This window comes from Sus scrofa, chromosome X (genome assembly GCF_054392235.1).
Source record: "Sus scrofa isolate SSC_HxYL_T2T_F1_AM1 chromosome X, Sscrofa_HxYL_maternal_Yorkshire_Landrace_v2.0, whole genome shotgun sequence".
In the NCBI taxonomy this organism is placed as follows: domain Eukaryota; kingdom Metazoa; phylum Chordata; class Mammalia; order Artiodactyla; family Suidae; genus Sus; species Sus scrofa.
This window is the reverse complement of record NC_139401.1, coordinates 42,082,113-42,097,391: the sequence shown is the minus strand read 5'-3', so window position 1 is coordinate 42,097,391 and position 15,279 is coordinate 42,082,113. Positions and strand designations below refer to the sequence as shown.

Below are 15,279 nucleotides of genomic sequence, written 5' to 3'. Positions count from 1 at the left end.
AAATTACTTTCCCAAATATATTTCTCTTCAGGCAACTCATGGCAATCCTTGTGTATCTAGGAATTTTTCCCTACCTCACAAATTACTGTTTCAGGAAAACTTGGAAAGAAAGGAAAATATTTCACTTTATTGCTGCCCTCATGCTATTAATAAGACAAAAGGTACATTTTTTTTTCCAGTTCTCAAGATTCAGGCTTCACACCACATGCTGTGAAAAAATATTCTTACTATCCAGCAATTGGAAGCAACTCAAATATCTATCCCCCCCCAAAAAAATGGATAAATGCACTGTGGTATATTATATGCTGGAATATTTCCCAGCAATAAAAGTGAATAAAATACTGATAAACACAGCAACATGGATAGATCTTACATACATGCTGAGCAACAGAATTCAGACCCCAAAGAGCATATGCTATACTATTGCACTTACATAAAGTTCTAAAATAGTTAAAACTGATCTATGATGATAGAAATCAAATCAGTGGTTGTCTATTGGGAGAACTTTCTCAGGTGATAGAAAGTTCTGTGTCTAGTTTGGGGTCCTAATTATTCAGATGTGTAAAACTGTCAAGATGTATGAAACACCAAAGATCTGTGCTATGTCTGTATTTTAAATTATATTTAAATCTGGGTCAAACCTGATTGCAGTTCTTGGAGGACATCCTGGGAAAACAGGGGTGAATGTGGCTTGTTGTGAGGGAGGGACATTGAAGGCAAAGCTCTCGGGAGTATTCAGCAGCTGCCTTTCTCTGGAGGTGGCCATTTTGGGAAAATCTGGCCCCACCTGTCAGTCAGTCAGCAGCTGAGAAGCCCCAGGACAAACAACAATCCAGGTGGGATCATAACCCCACCCCTCAGTAAAGAGGCTGCCTAAAGACCCCTCAGGCACACAGATGCCTCTAATCCCATCCAGAGACTAAGCCCCAGAATCAGCTCCACCTACCAGTGGGCAGGCATCAGCCCCTCCCATCAGGAAGCCTACAGCAAGCCCCCATACTCACTTCAGCCACAAGGGAGGCAGACACCAGAAGTAAGAGTGTAGTATCTGTGAAAAGGTCACCACACCAAAAACCTATAAAAATGAAAAGACAGAGAACTATAACTCAGATGAGGGAGAAAGGAAAAACCCCAGAAAATCAGCTAAGCGATGAGGAGATTCTCAGCATCCAGGAAAAAGACTTTAGATTGTTGATGCTGAAGAGGATGCAAGACATTGGAAATAAACTGGAGGCAAAGATGGATAACTTACAGGAAACACTGAGCAAAGAGATACAAGATATAAAACTTAAACAAGAAGAGATGCAAAATACAATAACTGAAATAAAAAATTCATTAGAAGCAGCTAACAGCAGAATACAGGAGGCAGAAGAACGAATAAGCGAGGTGGAGGACAGGTTAGTGCAAATTATGGATGCAGAACAGAAAAGAGAAAAAAGATTGAAACCAAATGAAGAGAGTCTCAGAGAACTCTGGGACAACATGAAACACACCAACATCCGTATTATAGGGGTGCCAGAAGGAGAAGAGAGAGAGAAGGGGACAGAAAAAATATTCCAAGAGATAATAGCCAAAAACTTCCCTAACATGGGAAAGGAACCACTCACTCAAATCCAGGAAGCACAACCAGTACCATATAAAATAAACCCAAGGAGGGATACCCCAAGACACATATTAATCAAACTGACCAAAATTAAAGACAAAGAGAACATCTTGAAAGCAGCTAGGGAAAAGAAACAAGTAACAAACAAGGGAACCCCAATAAGGTTATTGGCAGATTTTTCAGCAGAAACTCTGCAGGCCAGAAGGGAGTGGCATGATATACTTAACGTGATGAAAGGAAAAAACTCCAACCAAGATGACTTTACCCAGCAAGGCTCTCATTCAGATTTGAAGAAGAAATTAAATTATATTTAAAATACAATTTAAGTATTGAATAATTTTTATTGAATAAAATATTATCTAAGTATTAAATAATTTTATTGAATAAAATAATTTAATTATTGAATAATTTTAATTTTATTATTGGATAATTATTCAATCATTTGTTTTATATATATTTATAAATAGATCTGCATAAATAGATATACATGCATATATTTTCTCTATATATTTACATATATATATATATATATATATATAAAACAAATGATTGAATAAAGCCATACAAATATTCAGAAGAATCTGGTGATCATTTCATAACATTATATTCACTTTGATGAAGAAAACAGGGAAATCAATTAATAGCTGAGTAATTTTCTGCTTCTAATCCCTGTGATCAACATCTTGGCTCTCTCTGTTTTATCACCATATGTGCTTTTGGATTTCAGTGGTTTTTCAATAAAAATATTGTTTATATCATGTGGATCAACAGATTTTTGTTTATTTGCTTATCCTTTTCAATAAATAAAGAGTATTTTGGCATGTTTATTTTTACCCCCTCTGACCCCATCCATTAGAAATGGTTTTAGCTGCAGGTGATAGATAACTACTTGACTACAATGGCTTCAAACATAATCACAGTCTCACTTATTTAATAAAAACCCCAGAAGTGGGTAGTCTGAGGTGGCCAGCATTTTAATGATGTACTGAGGACCCGAGTTCTTTCCACTTCAATTCTGTCGTTAACAGGATGATGGCTTTTAACCTCAAGCTTGCTGCTTCTCCTGCAGTGGATCGTGTTTGCTTCCCAAAGCAGGATTTCCTTAGCAACAAGGAAGAAGTAGCTTTTGAGTGAGCAGCCAATAGCATATGTCTCAATTTTAATGCCATATTTTAAGCAAATATAAGCCATTCTGTCTACCATATGCAAAGAAAATGTTGTAAATAATGACCTAATGGTAGCTACTGCCGTGAACGCTCGTATAATTATAATTAGAGTGAGCATGATTGCTGGCACGCTTCTAACCCATGAAGGCTCCCTCATAAAATCTCCGAGTCCGAATCACAACTCATGTAATATTTCCTGTTTGTTTTGTCTCTTGCCATTGTTTTCAAAAATGCTGTGGCTGGACTTAAGCATTTGTCTTCTAGATAAAACTTGAGAATTAGCGTGCCTCATTCTGTTTTTTAACTTCCTGTGGGCATTTTGATTGGAATGCCATTGCATTTACAAATGAATTTCTGTAAAATTGAAAATTACATATAGACTTATCTATCTATCTATCTATCTATCTATCTATCTATCTATCTATCTATCTTTTTAGGGCTGACTCACGGCATATGAAATTTCCCAGGCTAGGGGTCTAACTGGAGCTGTAGCCACTGGCCTACACCACAGCCACAGCAATGCCAGATCCTTAACTCTCTGAGCGAGGCCAGGGATTGAACCTGCGTCCTCATGGATGCTAGTCAGATTTGTTGCTGCTGAGCCACGATGGAAAAGCCAAAAATTACATATAGTTTTAGAAATATGTGAAAACATTCCCTCTGTACATTGGTGGATCTTCCAATAAGCAAGATCCTTGAAGGGGATGACATCATACAGAGTGGTTGACAAGGATCAAGTGGTTGCAACATTCAGAAGCAATGGAAATAGAAAGAAGAATGGAATTATGATACATATTTATCAGCTGAGGTATAAAGAGAGAACCAGGATAGGACCAGGAATTAAGTTTCCCACTATTCGTAGTCTCTCTTTTTTTTTTTTTTTTTTTTTTTTTTTTGTCTTTTGTCTTTTTTAGGGCCATACCCTCAGCATATGGAGGTTCCCAGGCTAGGGGTCAAATCGGAGCTGTAGCCACCGGCCTACACCACAGCCACAGCAACACCAGATCCGAGCTGCGTCTGCGACCTACACCACAGCTCACGGCAACACCGGATCCTTAACCCACTGAGCAAGGCCAGGGGTCAAACCCTCAACCTCATGGTTCCTAGTCGGATTTGTTTCTGCTGCGCCATGACGGGAACTCCTGCAGTGACTCCTTATAAAATAAGAGTGATAAGATTTAGCCTTGAAGGAACATTATTTGGCACTAAAGGGACATTAAGATACTACTGGCACTGAGCTGTAACAATAAAGTCTGTATTCAGACATCACAGAGAACCCTATGATAACAAAAGTGAGGTCTTATATCCACAAGAGACATGTTCTCCTTTGCACAATAGATCAGCATTCTCCTACAGTGAGTCACAGAGTAACCCAGCTTTCCTCTTGCAGCTATGATTTATTGTGAGAATTAAGTTAGATATTGTGTAGAGCATTTGACACATTGCCAGATGTAGCATGTGGGCTTAGTAAATGGTGGCTATCACTATTAATAGAGAAATATAATGATAGACAGCGTTAGCTCCACTTTACAGATGTGGATAATGAGGTTCAGTCCCCTGAACTAGATTTTACAAGGTGCTCCAGAGAACATACACCTCCTTGACTCCTAAATTATGCTATTCCCATTATACTTTGCTGCCTGCGTTATCTACCAGTGTCTTACTCTGGGGAAGCCATTTCTCAAACTCTTTTGGTTAAAGACGATTATATCAAGGTGGCACTTCCCACCCCCTTCAAATATAGATATATAATGTGACCAGCATGTTCTTGAAAAAATGGGGCTGGAGTTCTCTTGTGGCATAGCGGGTTAAGGATCCAGGATTGTCACTGCAGCAGCTTGGATCGCTGCTATGGTGCAGGTTTGATCCCTGGTCCAAGAACTTCCACATGCAGTGGTCATGGCCAAGAAAAAAAAAAAAAAAAAGTAGGAGGGGGCAAACTACTTGAATTTGAAAGTTTCCTAAGAAAGTGCACTCTATGGACACAAAAGTTGTAATGAATGTCTTCAACTACATTTATTTGACTTTGAGGGTTGTTAGACTTGGAAATCACTTGGTCCATCTCCTTTATTTTTTTTTAACCTTAAAAGAATTTTTTTTTGGCCACACCCACAGCATGTGGAAGCTCCCAGGCTAGGGATCAAACCTGTGCCACAGCAGTGACCCAGGCCGCTACAGTGACAACACCAGATCCTTAACCCACTGCACCGTGAGAGAACTCTCCCATTTCCTTTAAATGATAGAATGAAGACATCTGAGCAGGTGAGGAACTTACCAGAGTTAGCACACTGGTGGATGTGGATTAGAATCCAGGCCTCCTGATTCCCGGGAGAACTAATATTATGGACAGAAAATGTGAATCGTACCAATCTATATATGTAAACCTTAAGTTTTTCAAGTAAAACTAGGAATAACAATGCACTTTATTGCATTTGAAATTAGTTTAAACATTTTAAATTTTAATTTTTCTTCTGTTTGTCATTTGTTTTAATATCTTTTTGATATAGACAATTTATTTTTGCTTCAGTTTTATTGAGATATAATTGACATACAACACTGTATGAGTTTAAGGTCTGCAGCATCGATATTTGCTTACATCATGAAATAAGTATCACGATGTTTAGTGAATATCCGTCATCTCACTTGATACAAAGTTAAAGAAATAGAAAAAAATTTTCCTTGTGATGAGAACTCAGATTTACTTTCTTAAAAAACTTTCATATAGGGAGTTCCCATTGTGGCACAGCGGAAACGAATCAGACTAGCATCCATGAGGATGCGGGCTTGATCCCTGGCCTTGCTCAGCGAGTTAAGGATCCAGCGCTGCTGTGAGTGGTGGTGTGGGTCGCAGACATGGCTCGGATCTGGTGTGGCTGTGGCTGTGGTGTAGGCTGGCGGCTGCAGCTTTGATTCAACTCCCAGCCTGGGAACCTCCATGTGCCCCTGGTGCGGTCCAACTTTTGGATATACCACAGAGCGGTGTTAACGGTATTTATCATGCTGTAGGGTACATCCCTAGTACTTATGTATCTTATAACTGGAAACTTGCCTCTCTTGACCACCTTCATCCAATTCTCGCTTCCCCACCCCTGCCTCTGGTAACCAGAAATGTAATCTCTTTTTCTAGGAGTTTGTTTGCTTTAGAAATAGAACTTGTTTCCCTTTTAAAGTTTTCTTGAAACATAGTTGATTTACGAGGTTGTGATCATTTCTGCTGGACACCAAAGTGAGTCCATGACATATGCACCCACATCCATTCGGTTTCAGATTCTTTTCCCACATAGATGGTCACAGAACATTGGGCAGAGTTCCTTGTGCTCTACAGCAGGTCACCGTTGGCCAGTCATTCCCTATCTTAATATATGCAATATATATATGCAAGATACATCACTGCATATGCCAGTCCCAAACCCCCAGTCACCTTCCCCCCACCACCTGTCCCCTTTGGTACCCATAAATTTGTTTTTGAAACATAATTGACCTAAACACTATGGTAGCTCCTGTTGCACACCATAGTGATTCGATACTTCTATATATTTCTTGTTTTTATATACATTTCAAAATGATCATCAAGATAAGTCTAGTTATGATATGTCACATGCAAAGATACTATATAGTCATTGACTATATTTCTCACACTGCATTTCATACCCATGACTCACTTCTTCTTTTTTTCTTTTTTTTTTTTTTGTCTTTTTAGGGCCACCCTCATGGCATATGGAAGCTCCAAGGCTAGGGGTCAAATCAGAGCTGTGGCTGCTGGCCTACAACACAGCCACGGCAACGCCAGATCTGAGCCGCATCTGCGACCTACACCCCAGCTCACAGCAACGCCGGATCCTTAACCCACTGAGCAAGGCCAGGAATCGAACCTATATCCTCATGGACACTAGTCGGGTTCATTTCCCCTGAGCCACGATGGGAACTCCATGACTCACTTCTTTTGCAACAAGAAATTTGTACCTCTTAATCTCCCTCACCTATTTCTAAATAGACAGTTTAAATCAATAAATTGCTGGTGATGAAAATAAATGAAATGATAAAATTTCATTGAGAATATAGTGTTTCAAGGCTACGTAGATTTTAGTTTGTATTTTGACACACGCAATTATTCTAATAAATATCATTGCAAAAAATTAAAAGGACGCAGAAGTAAACAGACCAAAACCTTCCCACATTCTCATTCTCTTCCTCACAGTCATCGCCTTGAGCAGTCTGGTGGATTTCTTCTGTTTTTCAGTCAATTTCTTTATATACATGAAATTTAGATCTTTAACTTGGTAGGTTTGCTAATGCGAATCAATTTCTACTTGTTCTTCGAAAGCAATATGTCTTGGTGAATTTTCTGTATCAGTACAAATAGGTATATTTCCTTCTTTTTAACTGCTGTGTATAGTCAAGGGCATGAATATTCCAAAATTTATTTAATTATACCCTTCTTGCTGGCCATTTAGGTTGTTTCCAATTTTTCACAATTACTAGTCCCCAAAAATGTTGCAATTAATCCTCATCTCCAAGTTTCTTTGGGCACTTGTGTGCCAGGTCTTTCTCAGGGATGGATACCAGGAAGCACCTGTTTACATACTGGTTTATATGTTTACATACTGCTAAATAATCCTTTAAGATTATTTTGCCAATTTACACAACTGTCAGGAGTACATGAGAAAGTCTTTCTCCCCAAATTTGTGCTAATGCTAAATAGCATTCATCCTTACCTTCTATCTGATGACCAAATCATGATATTTCTTGCTTTTATTCATTCAAGTGTATGTAATTCATGCTATAGACAATATTCATAGTTCTTCTTTTTGTCTATTTTTAACTTCTGTGTTGATTGTGGTTTTCATGTTATTTTATAGGATATTATTATATATTCTTGATATGAATCCATTATATGTCATATGTAACAAAATCTTCCAATTATTTGTTTTGGGGGGAATATGGAACTTTTCATGTGATAGAAGCAGTCATTCGTTTCCTTTTTTACATCTATTTTTTTCCTACTTGAAAATTATAAACATTCATTTTAGCGTTGACTTTCATAACTTAGATTTTTTGGTTTAGGTTTGGTTTTTAAATTTTAGGTTCTTAAATTTATTCTTGGCACATGTAAGTGGGGAGGATTATGTGGTTTAGTTAATCAAGTTGTAGAATTATGTTAACAAAGTAATAAGCATTCAGAAAACAAGAACTCAATTGCCAAAAGAATTTAAAAAATAAAGAGAAACCTTCTCATTTCCTCCAGTCAGAGGATCTCTAGTCAGTTATTAAGGAAATAAGCCTATCCACATTTAGTATGAGGATTTATGTGTTGGCAAGTTTTTTCAGTCTTATTTACATTCTCTCTTTCCCAAGTTTTGTGTTAATTTGTGTTTAGCATATTTTGGCTTTTAATTGATTGTCTTTCCTTTATTTTGTTGAATTGTCAACTTCTCTTTGTTCATTGTTCCCTTCCAACACATCTTATTTCTATATACATACATATATATTTGTTGTCTTTTTAGGGCCACACCCGCGGCATATGGAGATTCCCAGGCTAGGGGTCGAATCGGAGCTGTAGCTGCTGGCCTGCACCACAGCCACAGCAACGCCAGATCCAAGCTACATCTGTGACCTACACCACAGCTCAGGACAACGCCGGATCCTTAACCCACTGAGCGAGGCCAGGGATTGAATCTGAGCCCTCATGGATACTAGTAAGATTCATTTCTGCTGAAACGACGGGAATTCTATTTCTATATTTCAATTGAAATTTTAATGTGTATAAAATATATATGTGACTTTATGTATTACTTTATGTAATACACATTACTTTTATATCACATGTGTATTACTTAAAATATATATGTGACTCTATGTATAAATGTGCAAATGCAGAGTTAATCCTTAGCTTTGACATCTGTCTTTCTATGGCAAAATCTTAGCATGCTTTCGCTTTCTCCACCACATGCCCTCCCCCCGCAACACACACATGCACATGAGCACACACCCATACACACATGCACACACTTCACACATTCAGTTGAGATTCTCTGGAGTTTCCAGTCTAGACTAATATTAAATTTTGTGACATAATGCATCAGCAAATGTTTAAACAGAAATAAAAGGTTTGCTACTGTGCTTGGCAAAATGAAAAATAAATCTCTGGAAAGGAAGGTATGGACCTCATGGAAAGGCAGAGGTAGAGTATATCTCTTGCAAGTTTTTGTAAACTGCCAACTTTGGAAGTCCCTCAATGGCCACCACACTCTATTTTCACAGTTGAAAAAATATATGTACCCGTATACATACGTATGTGTGTGTATATAAGCATATATGTACACACATTTATGTGTTTATACGCACACATGTACAAGAATGCTCATAGCGCATTAGTCATAAAAACCAAAAAGAGGAAATAATCCAACTGACGAAGATATAAACAGCATTTTGTGTATCTGTAGAATGGCAGAGTATTTGGCCATAAGTGCCAATGAAGTACTGGAATGTGCTTCAATATGAATGAGCCTTGAAAACACTGTGCTGAGTGACAGAAACCAGACACAGAAAGCCACATGTTGTTTGTTGTCCATTCATATTAAGCATCCGAAATAGGCAAATCCACGGAGACAGAGTAAATCAGTGGTTTTCAGGGGGTGGTGGGAGTGTAGAAGTGGAGGGTAAGGGTTTTATTTGGTAGTGGTGTGAGTGTTTTGGAATTAGATACTGGTGAGAGCTGCCCATGGTGACTATTGTTGAAAATCATTAAATTGTACATTTTTAAAAGGTTAAAATGGTGAGTTTTAGGCTATGTGAATTTTGTCTCAAACATTGTCTGTAACATGAGCATAATATATAACTGTCAGTGGAATACTACAAGTATTAAAATAAAAGATCAGTAATCTCTTCACTGCATTCCATTCTCCTGCTCCTCGAACCTGAAAACTAATGTGCACAGCCCGAGTGAGTCCATTCAGACTTTTTTTTTATCCTAATCACACAAATAAAAGCACAGCCACATGCACACACACATTTTTTCATTATTTTACTCATTGTAACAAGGATGGAGGAGTTCCTGCCATGGCTCAGTGGTTAACAAACCCGACTAGTATCCATGAGGATGCAGGTTTGATCCCTGGCCTCACTCAGTGGGTTAAGGATTCCATGTTGCTGTGGCTGTGGCGTAGGCCGGCGGCTACAGCTCCGATCTGACCCCTAGCCTGGGAAACTCCATGTGCCACGGGTGTGGCTCTAAAATGACAAAAGACAAGAAAAAAAATGATGGAATCACACCATTTGCATTATATTATATCTCATGGACATCTTTCAGGTCAATACATATGGCTCCATCTCATTTGTTTTTTGACAGCTGCATAATATTCCATAGTGTTTCCAGAAAAACAGAACCAATAGGGTGCCTGTATGAGTTTGTAAAGAGATTTTATTGTAAGGAATTGGCTCACACAATTATGAAGGCTGACGAGTCCCAAGATCTGCCTTTGGCAAGCTGGAGACCCAGGAAAGCCAATTGTGTAGTTTCAGTGTGTGTCCCAAGGCCTGGGACCCAGGAGAGCTGATGGTATAAGTTCTAGTCTGAATGGTGGCGGGCTTGAGTCACAGGGATGTTTCACTAGGGTCCAAAGGCAGGAAAGAGTCAATGTTCAAAAGCAGTCAGACCGGAGAAGTTCCCTCTTACTTAGCCTTTTTGTTCTATTCAGGCCTTCAAGTAATTGGATTAGATTCACCCAAATTAGGGGGGACAACTTGCTTTAAGTCAAAGTTTTTAATGTTAATCTCATTGGAAAAAATCCTCAGACACACCCAGAATATTTGACCAAATATCTCTGCATCCTGTGGCCCAGTCAAGTTGACACATAAAATTACCCATCACATCATGAACATACTACTACAATTTGCAACTGTTCATACGTTGTGGACATTCTGATTCTTCCTCGGTTTTTCACTGCCACAAGTTTGGTGCAGCACAATACACACATGTGCATACACACACGGAAGCATGTGTGTATGTGTTTGTGTGTGTGCGTGTTGCTTTGAGTGTAAAGCAAACTTTTCTTTTACTTTCACAGAATAAATTCTAGAACTTTGGGGTTGCTAAGTCGGGAAAATGTACATTTTTTTTTTTTTATTTTCCCACTGTACAGCAAGGGGGTCAGGTCATCCTTAGATGTATACATTGCAGTTACAGTTTTTTCCCCCACCCTTTCTTCTGTTGCGACATGAGTATCTAGACATAGTTCTCAATGCTATTCAGCAGGATCTCCTTATAAATCTATTCTAGGTTGTGTCTGATAAGCCCAAGCTCCCGTCCCTCCCACTCCCTCCCCCTCCCATCAGGCAACCACAAGTCTCTTCTCCAAGTCCATGATTTTCTTTTCTGAGGAGATGTTCATTTGTGCTGGATATTAGATTCCAGTTATAAGTGATATCATATGGTATTTGTCTTTGTCTTTCTGGCTCATTTCACTCAGTATGAGATTCTCTAGTTCCATCCAAGTTGCTGCAAATGGCATGATGTCATCCTTTTTTATGGCTGAGTAGTATTCCATTGTGTATATATACCACATCTTCCGAATCCAATCATCTGTCGATGGACATTTGGGTTGTTTCCATGTCCTGGCTATTGTGAATAGTGCTGCAATGAACATGCGGGTGCATGTGTCTCTTTTAAGTAGAGCTTTGTCCGGATAGATGCCCAAGAGTGGGATTGCAGGGTCATATGGAAGTTCTATGTATATATTTCTAAGGTATCTCCAAACTGTTCTCCATAGTGGCTGTACCAGTTTACATTCCCACCAGCAGTGCAGGAGGGTTCCCTTTTCTCCACAGCCCCTCCAGCACTTGTTATTTGTGGATTTATTAATGATGGCCATTCTGACTGGTGTGAGGTGGTATCTCATGGTAGTTTTGATTTGCATTTCTCTTATAATCAGCGATGTTGAGCATTTTTTCATGTGTTTGTTGGCCATCTGTATATCTTCCTTGGAGAAATGTCTACTCAGGTCTTTTGCCCATTTTTCCATTGATTGATTGGCTTTTTTGCTGTTGAGTTGTATAAGTTGCTTGTATATTCTAGAGATTAAGCCCTTGTCAGTTGCATCATTTGAAACTATTTTCTCCCATTGTGTAAGTTGTCTTTTTGTTTTCTTTTTGGTTTCCTTTGCTGTGCAAAAGCTTTTCAGTTTGATGAGGTCCCATGGGTTTATTTTTGCTCTAATTTCTATTGCTTTGGGAGACTGACCTGAGAAAATATTCATGATGTTGATGTCAGAGAGTGTTTTGCCTATGTTTTCTTCTAGGAGTTTGATGGTGTCCTGTCGTATATTTAAGTCTTTCAGCCATTTGGAGTTTATTTTTGTGCATGGTGTGAGGGTGAGTTCTAGTTTCATTGCTTTGCATACAGCTGTCCAGGTTTCCCAGCAATGCTTGCTGAATAGACTTTCCTTTTCCCATTTGATGTTCCTGCCTCCCTTGTCAAAGATTAATTGACCCTAGGTGTCAGGGTTTATTTCCGGATTCTCTCTTCTGTTCCATTGGTCTGTCTGTCTGTTTTGATACCAGTACCACACTGTTTTGATGACTGTGGCTTTGTAGTATCTCTTGAAGTCTGGGAGAGTTATGCCTCCTGCTTGGTTTTTGTTTCTCAGGATTGCTTTGGTGATTCTGGGTCTTTTGTGGTTCCATATAAATGTTTGGATTGTTTGTTCTAGTTCTGTGAAAAATGTCATGGGTAATTTGATAGGGATTGCATTGAATCTGTAGATTGCTTTGGGTAGGATGGCCATTTTTACAATATTGATTTTTCCAATCCAGGAACATGGAATATCTTTCCATTTCTTTACATCTTCTTTGATTTCTTTGATTAAAGTTTTATAGTTCTCGGCATATAGGTCCTTTACCTCTTTGTTCAGGTGTATTCCGAGGTATTTGATTTTGTGAGGTACAATTTTAAAAGGTATCAGAAAATTTACATTTAAAAAAATTAAATAGACATTGACATTCGGTTACAAAACTGTCGTAGCAATTCAAAGATCCATAAGTAACTTTCCTAGATTTAAAGTCCTAAATCATTGTTGTTTTAGCATTCTGATGAGTAAAATTATATCTAATTTTTGGTTTAATTTGCATTTTCTTGGCTGCATTGATTGGGCCTTTTGTCATACTTTTCTGTTTGTTTTTTGTTTTATGTTAAGTAGTTTTGCTTTTTTTCCAATGCGACTTTTAAATTCCTGTCTTCTTTAGAATGATGATTCTCTCCCACTATGAAATTATGCAAATATCTTCCATTTCTAAAAAATATTAAAAAAATAAAATAAAAATATTTTTATTTTTAAATTTCAATTCCGAATTTCTCTGTAATTAATTTTTATACATGGTGTGAGGTAAGGATCTAGCCTTTTCACTCCAGATGGAAAATCAGTTATACAAGTACCTCTAGTAAAATAATTTCTACATACTCTACTAAGCTAAAAGAAAATCTTTATCATATAGAAAACTGTACCTTTATTTGGATATATCTCTGGACCTTTTGTTCTATTTCATTGATCTGTTTGTGCATTTCTAGCCATTACTTTTAATTTTTTTTATAACTTGGTTGACCAATTTTGGGCTCTTATTCTTCCATATAATTCCTAAAATAATTTTTTACCCAGTTCACATAAAGGGCATGCTAGTTAGAATTTCAGTAGTGCTCGGATTCCCATTGTGACTCAGTGGAAATGAATCCGACTAGGAACCATGAGGTTGCGGGTTCGATCTCTGACTACTCAGTGGGTTAAGGATCTGGGGTTGTCGTGAGCTGTGTGTAGCTTGCAGACGCAGCTCAGATCTGACGTTGCTGTGGCTCTGGTGTAGGCCAGCACCAACAGCTCCAATTCGACCCCTAGCCTGGGAACCTGCATATGCCATGGGTGTGGCCCTAAAAAAAAAAAGACCAAAAAAAAAAAGAATTTCAATAATGCTCAACATTAACGAAGGGATTATTTACACTTTAATATAATATAAATACAATGTGTCTTCCCTCTCTGTGTTGTTTTGCATTGTTCAATATAATTTTATAGATATGTTCATATAGTTTTTAGATCTTTCTAGTTAAATGCATCACCAGAAAATTTCCATATTAAAATGCTTGGTGCAAAAACATAAAGAGTAGTATTATGTATTTTTTTTTCCAATTATTTAAAATTAATTTTAACAATTTTAAAGTCTCTTGAGATTTCTGAATGTAGAGATTAATCAGCTCTATAGATAATAGATAGATAGATGATAGATAACAACTATATCTCCATGTAGTTATTGTATAAGTAATTTCACTTTCTTAATCATAGATTTTTTTTTGTCTTTTTGTCTTTTTTTTTTTCCAGAGCCGCACCCGCGGCATATGGAGTTTCCCAGGCTAGGGGTCTAATTGGAGCTGTAGCCACCAGCCTATGCCAGAGTCACAGCAATGCAAGATCCAAGCCGCGTCTGCAACCTACACCACAGCTCATGGCAATGCCAGATCCTTAACCCACTGAGCGAGGCCAGGGATCGAACCTGCAACCTCATGGTTCCTAGTCAGATTCATTAACCACTGAGCCACGACAGGAACTCCCTTAATCATAGATTTTTTAAAAAGTTTTAATATTTTACCTTTTTAAACAGAAATAAAAGCTAGTTTTAAAGTTTATTTTTGTTAAAAGATAAAAACTGGAGTTCCCGTCATGGCTCAGTGGTTAACGAATCCGACTAGGAACCATGAGGTTTTGGGTTCAATCCCTGGCCTTGCTCAGTGGGTTAACGATCCAACGTTGCTGGGAGCTGTGGTGTAGGTCAAAGATGCTGCTTGGATCTGGCATTGCTGTGGCTGTGGTGTAGGCCAGTGGCTACAGCTCCGCTTAGACCCCTACCTAGCCTGGGAACCTCCATATGCCTAGGGTGTGGCCCTAGAAAAGACAAAAAAACTAAAAAAAAAAAAAAAAAAAAAAAACTAAAAAAAAAATATATAGAACTCATTTGCTTCTCAGAAGGAAAATTCAAGGATTAATGCAAGAGTGGAACTTCAAAATCAATAGGATCTCTAGCACTAACAGCAGCCACCACTATTGATTGAACTTACTGATTATGCTTATATTATTTAGAGTCAATTTTCCAGATTTTCAGTAATGGTGTCTTTGGTCACATAAAAAGGAAATAGATAAAAGGAAAAAGAACAAAGAGAAACAGAAATAATGCAGATAACTCTTTAAAGCAATCTAGTGCAGAGGAAGCAGATGTAGTTGTCACACCTACAGGAGACCATTCTAAGTTTGTGTTGCCATTCAGTGCCTGCTTCCTGAGGACTGACGGCATGCATCTGTATGACAGTAGACATGGAGGTAGAAGTCTGATTTGTGCCTATCCACAAGAGTAAGGTCAGCAGGTTCACTTAAGGAGGGAAAAGGAAATTATGTTTATTTCGTCTCTGCATAAGTGGCTGACCAGTTGAGATAAACAAGCCGTTTCCCATCCTTCTCATTATTTAAAATCATTGGT

The 15,279-nt window shown here is 38.2% G+C and overlaps 1 protein-coding gene and 1 long non-coding RNA gene across 3 annotated transcripts in view; one reads left to right on the top strand and one right to left on the bottom strand.

Annotated features, from left to right (window-relative positions):
• Positions 1–15,279, bottom strand: part of LOC146394562 (uncharacterized) — a 965,202-nt gene that overhangs the window by 11,441 nt on the left and 938,482 nt on the right. Inside the window, exon 9 of one of the 2 annotated variants that reach the window (XR_014835332.1) lies at positions 1,005–1,075. The gene's annotated coding sequence lies outside the window, so the exon portion shown is untranslated. Of the gene's footprint in view, positions 1–1,004; positions 1,076–11,902; positions 13,056–15,279 lie in introns of those variants that run through there. The other variant, XR_014835329.1, reaches the window with a different exon arrangement.
• LOC146394564 (uncharacterized) overlaps positions 1–15,279 on the top strand; it is a 504,529-nt gene that overhangs the window by 432,704 nt on the left and 56,546 nt on the right. The gene's annotated exons all lie outside the window — the stretch shown is intronic.